The following is a 6,293-nucleotide window of genomic DNA, read 5'->3' as shown; positions in this document are numbered from 1 at the left end:
TGTGTGTGTGTGTGTGTGTGTGTGTGTGTGTGTGTGTGTGTGTGTGTCAGACAGAAAGTGATTCAAGATGAACTAAAGATGTTGAGCAGTGAAAAAGGCCCAGCTGGTTCTCATTGTGCAGAATTGCAGGATTTCTAAGGTAATACAACCAATGAATTTGTGCTTGACTGATACATGGTAGTTTCATACTCATTAACTTTGCACAGTGGCCGAAAGTGTGGTGGTAAATATTGAATGAAACATTTTGATTTGTACCTGCAAGAAGCGAAAAAACAAAACTTCACAAACAAAATTAGAGTGCTAAAAAGGACTGGAGTCCATCATTACAAACACAACAGCTCAGCTGCTTCTTTCGTTAGACTTTATCTTATTCTTTCATGATATTGTAAATGCTCACCAGAGTTAAGAGTAAAAGACATCCAACTTTTTTTCTGACTAAAACTAAACTAAAACCAAAAGTGAACTGGTCCCCTCAAGTTTGTCAAAAGCAAAAGTGGTCTGTTTTATTGCCCAGTTGTTTTCCAGTAAGTTGTGAAAATGTGACTCACAAGTCGGTTCTGAGGAAGAGCATCAGACTTGATGGAGATCGGAATTTAGTGTCGAAATAGTATGTATGAAAAACATTACAGCCTTTATATAAAACTTCAAGAGAAAAATAGTTTCAATCGCCATTGTTTTTTTTCTTTGTTAAAAATAGTTACTCAAGATCTTCTTCGACATGTTGCAGCGTCCCAACGTACGTCAACGCAGACTTTCTTTTCTATGAAATAACCAAAGTGTCACTTAACATTATCAGCTACAGGCGGTGTTTCTAATGAGGGCCTGTATTTAGCAGAGGCCTCCACAGTGAGTGAAACAACAGGCAATATCGGTGAAAGGTACATATTGGGCAATAAAACCATAGGTAACTCCACTCATAGAGTCATTCCTCGGTAACTCGGTAACGCCGAGCGCCCATTCATTCATATACATCCACATTTCTCCTTTCTGCTGCCCAAGGGCCGATGACAAGGTGTTTCTGAAATCGCATTAGGGGCCCTTTCATAGAGGTTTCATTGGGGAGTGTGTAACAGCTTGAAGCATTTAAGCTTTGTTTAATACAATGCAGATTGCCACTCGCTGCTTTGTCTCCTGTGTGGAAAGGAGCCCGGGATGGCTGAGACTCCCAATGTCAGAGTTTTCTTTGATATCTGGATATGGAAGGGGGAAAACGGGGCAGAACCCCCCCCCCCCCCCGCTTCTCCCCAACACACACACTAACACCCCCTAAAACCTGTATGCTCAGTACCTGACTCTGCCCTGCTGCCCTGTAGAGTTATGGCCATCCAATGAACAAGCTGAGCTTTGAAGTGCAGCTCTCCGAGGCTTTACACCCTACGGGAGATGTGCGTGGTGAAAAGACATCATGATGTACAGTACTGTGTCCATTTCGGGGAACATGCTGGATCTTTTAGGTGAGCTAGCCCAGTTCCAAAACACTAACTGTTCATCCAAATGAAGCTGGAAAATATTACTGCATAAAAAGACGACCCGTTCTGGTTAACAGGGCGGCAAATACCGACGCTTCGTCACGTCCTTCGACAAGGCACCCTTCAGCGTCTGTATGAGACGCATCGGGCTTTCACGTGTCAACCCAACCATTTAATAAAAAGCTATTGAGAACAAATCTATCACAAGAATTTCACATGTGTATTTGTCCAAAGCGACTTACATTACTGTTTTCAACCAGAGACACACAATGGGATCAATTTGGGGCTCCGTTTGGACCAAACCTGCCCCTATGATTAATGGTCGACCTGCTCCACTAAGCTCTGCTCTTCCATGTATATACTCACATACGTGGATCAGTTGTGGAGGGCGCACATCGGTATGCTGTTTATTTTGTTCTGTTTATGAGTTTTGTCCAAGAAGAGAGAACTCTCGGCACAAACCTTTAATTCAACCCACACTTAACTCAAATGCGCTTCATTGACTTGACATTGACAAAAAACAGCGTTGCCAGAGCAATTATGTTGGCTATAACACAATTATATTCATTATGCACGTACTACTTCCAGAATCTGAACTTTAACCAGGGCCAAACAAGAGCGGAGGGGTGGGGGGGGGGGGCCTTGTTTGATAGGGTCAGAGTAAATTTGCAGAACAAACCACAGAGAGACTGTGCACTCGGGTGCTGATGGGGCAGCCTCCTGCGCAAATAACGCAACGTAATTAGCGCTGCACTTGTGACCCTGGTGCCAAGGTTAGCGTGGCAGTTGGCCCAGGTTCGCAGCGCAATGTGCTTTGGCCAGGTGGCCCGGTGAGACTGGGCTGCTGCGAGGTTAGACTAGATTAGTTTTGGGGGTAGGCAGTGCAGGAAGGCTGGGCAAACAGTAGTGGTGTTTGTTCTGCTGATTGGCCTGGGACAAGTAGGGTGAAGATCACCGGATGTCAACATGGGGTGGGGGGTGGCATTTACAGTCCACTGTCACTCCCTCAATGTCACCTGTGTCACCAACAACACCCTCCCCTCGGTTAAAGACTGGACTGTTAGCTCACCCTGAAGCTGCAGGGCAATGAATCTTCTCTGTGTGGCCCACTCCAGCAGAATAATTTACGAAGTTACACTCTAAGGGGTATGATGCCTGTTTCATTTCCCCCCTAACCCCGACGGCTCTCTCAGCTCACACTGCCAACACCTCAACGCCTGGAAAGCTGACACTGTTTATTTCCCTCCACACAGTGTGTTTGCTCTGGCCACCAGGAGGGCCGCCATTCTAATCCGAGGAGGAAATTATTGAATGTTCCAGTGCTCAACTGAGAAGGCTTCAAATGCGTGCCCCCCCCCCCAGTACTGTTTGGGGGCCCTTGAGCGCAGGCCCCCGGGGACGCATTGTATAGACGACACCGCATTTCTCCCTCACACACTCTGATCTGAGTTATTAGCTCTGAGGCCGAGAGCGTGGTTTTGTGAAGAGGAGCTGTAATGAGAAAAACAGGTGAGCTATTTAACTAGAGCTTCACAGCTATTAAAGTGCCAACACACTGGGTCACCATGGCGATGAGTGAGTGAGGGAGTAGTCAGCATTTCTGTTTTTTGAGAGGGGTGGATGTTTGTTTTCTTGTCATTTATTTTTCAGGCCGTGAGTCTGTTTTGCAGAACTCATTCACTTCATTGAGTTTTCACAAGGAACAAGACATTTCTCAGCAGATGTGTTGCACAGATTATGAACACTGTTGCACAATTCCAAAGACCTCACTTCTAAGAAAAGGAAAGCCAGCACAGGTTGAGGCTGTAAGAAGCTCGCACTGTCACAGCTTGATATTCATAAATATTTTGATCATAATAACATCTGAAGTATTTTATACATTTTCAAATTTTCAACAAAACACAGATGAACCTTGCCAGTATTGAGACAATCCCTCTGCCCCGTGCTTAATGAAGTACTGTTCATGAGATGTTCTAGATGCAGCATTTTGAGAATGGCAGTTTTGGGAAGAGAAACTTAAATGATACATCATTGAGAATTAAGAGTGCTTAGCACCCAGCCTGAAGTTAGCATCTCTTGTACATTTAAATCAGGCTATGACGCTAACGATCATGCCACGCATAGACTAGTAGTCTCTATTTGTCTTTCTCTCATTGTCTGATCATCTGTGAAGTAGCAGCCATATTTCTGTCTCTAACAGAATGTTTTTTTTCTTATTATCATATATCCTATTGGATTCTTTCTTTTTTTGGGGCCATTTTGGCTTTATTATAGACATGATGTATAACTGGAAAGGGGAGAAAAAGACTGGAGGACAAGCAGCAACGTTCACGTGAGCGATTTAAAAAGAACGTGAGTTATCATGATACGTTTCTGGTGTGAACATTTAGCCACAGAGTTTTCCCACTGACAGATTTTTGACCCTTCGACGGGGCTGTTTCACATCTCCTCCAGCCAGACCCTTACATTGTTCCAACAGGATGTGATGCACTAATTATATTTACAAGTGCAAGGCCCAGACTCCACATTTACACCATGATAAACACACCTGCCGGCCGATGGCAGAACGTCCTCACTCTGTTTGTCAGTGGTAAGTCTGCCGGATGTTAAATCAATAAACTACCTCAACACAAATAGAAAAATAAGCCTGATGCAGTCCACAGACTCTTTTTGGCCCCCAAAATTTTCCGCTTGGCTGAATCTCATCTGAATGGTATTCAGTGCTGTTTTCTAGGGGTCAAGATCTCACGGTGAGTTTTCTAAACGTTATCCATTTGGTTACTTGAATACATAGTTACATGAATGGCTAATTCTATAGTTTGACCAAACAAACTTGTAGCTTTCTCTGGAGCTTTCAACCATATCTCATGAGCTTCACCAGTGAATCGAGTTTGCTCAGTTGTCCTGCAGAATTTTTTATTTTTTTTTTATACTTTAAAAAAAGTATAAAAGAAATGAAAATACTTAAATACTTTGTGTTTGTTTCCTTTGTTATCTGTAAAACAGTGAGGAGTGTCAGTAATGCTCATCTACACTTTCAAAGATATGAATATTTAATCATTTTAGTTATTACTTTTAATTTGTTCATGTCATGTAAATTAACGTGGTGTAACACTTATTGAAATAGCGCCTCAGCAGCGAGAGCCAGTTGATTGGTTGATGATGCTGCTCCACTTAAACCTTGTCCCTTTAATACTTTAACAGATTTATTTGGACTTGTTTGTAAGTCTGCTTGGTATGTGCAACATGTCCAGCCTGAATATGTAACAAATACAACAAACACATAGCTTAACAAATATCAGACTTTGTCTGGACAGTAAATGATTCAAATCTTTCTACAGCACAAAGCTATTGATTCCGACACAAACCATCAGAAACTCCTACATGAATAAATCCGTAAATAAATGAAGCCAACTAATACCACTAGGGGGACACTAGGGTCCCTGAGCACCTGAGTGCCACAAAGGTCACTTGCAGTTTGGTGATTGGCTCCATCGTTTGCCTTGGGGTAATTCAAAGTATTATAGGCAATACTTTTAAATATCCAAATACAATGCTACGATACAGTTATAAATTATATTTCATATTACTTTTATTAAATCATGTTCTTCAGGACAACCTGTTTCTTATGTAACCCAGGGTCTCTCGTGTGCATTTACATCAAACAAGTGTACAGTGCAGTACAGTGTGTAGACAGAGTCACCGCAACACCTGCGGCACCTGTAAGAGCAGTGACTCACGAAAGTGTTTGAACACACACACACTCACACACAGGGGGGCAATGGGACAGCTTTTCTCCCCGAGAATCCACTTGTCCAATTTAATTTTATAGCACTTTTGCTGAGTCCTAATAGGCAACATCTTTGATGTTGATTTGCGTCCCATTAATTCGGTCTCCAGAACAACTAGGGAGCCATTTGTGATTTACCGTGACCAAAATTCCCAAACCAGATATTCAGCCACAAGGTATGTCTGTGTAGATGTGGTGTCTCATAACTGGGTTGCTTCTTAATTATTTCCTAAGGGCTCCATTACTGGCACTAAAAATGACACGTGGAGAAGAAGAGTCTGTATGTTGTTGACTCCCTTCGCCTGTTTTCCACATCCAACCTGCACCCTTGGAGCAGCATCTGTGGACTGTTGAGAGAAACTACCCAGCCGTGACATTTAATGTCACCATCTTTACGTGTTTTACATGCTGCGTCATAGAGTCGGATAATGACAGTAACAGTCATCTGAAGAGGCCGAGTAACATTTTGAGATTGTTACAGTGCATGCAACTGTTCTATTTGACCGACTGTTTCCCCACTGATACTTCTGATTGACAATTTTAGTTGACTATATTTTCTAGGGATTGTCAGTCTCAATTACTATTGAATGGATTGTCATGACATTTTGTACATACATTCATGGTCCCCAAAGGATGAATCCTAATGACTTCCTGCAGTGCCACCATGAGGTTGACGTGTAAGTGAAGTGTCTCCACCATCGTTTTTGCATGTATGGCCATGAAAAGTTTTTATTTACTTCTACATGAAAAACCTTTGTCCTGTTACAGCAACAACAGCGATCCTCGGGTTTGGCTCAACTTGTACCAGCAGTCCATCCGTCATGCTGTTAGGCACAGCAGTAGTTTAATTAAGGCTGGGAATAAAGCTCACTTCTGAGGAATGACACTTGTAACATTCCTCCCTGATCCAGGTCATGGTGGTGAGCAGAGCGCTCCATCTGGACTGTCCTGAAGTGTTGACTATATTTATGGGGTGTTTGGTTAAACGTAGTCTTCTGATATGAATAGAAATATCCAAATCGGAGTGTGCTTTT

The sequence above is a fragment of the Anarrhichthys ocellatus genome, unplaced genomic scaffold, assembly GCF_004355925.1.
Source record: "Anarrhichthys ocellatus isolate YVR2014 unplaced genomic scaffold, GSC_Weel_1.0 scaffold86, whole genome shotgun sequence".
Taxonomy (NCBI): Eukaryota; Metazoa; Chordata; class Actinopteri; order Perciformes; family Anarhichadidae; genus Anarrhichthys; species Anarrhichthys ocellatus.
This window is presented reverse-complemented; position numbering follows the sequence as displayed.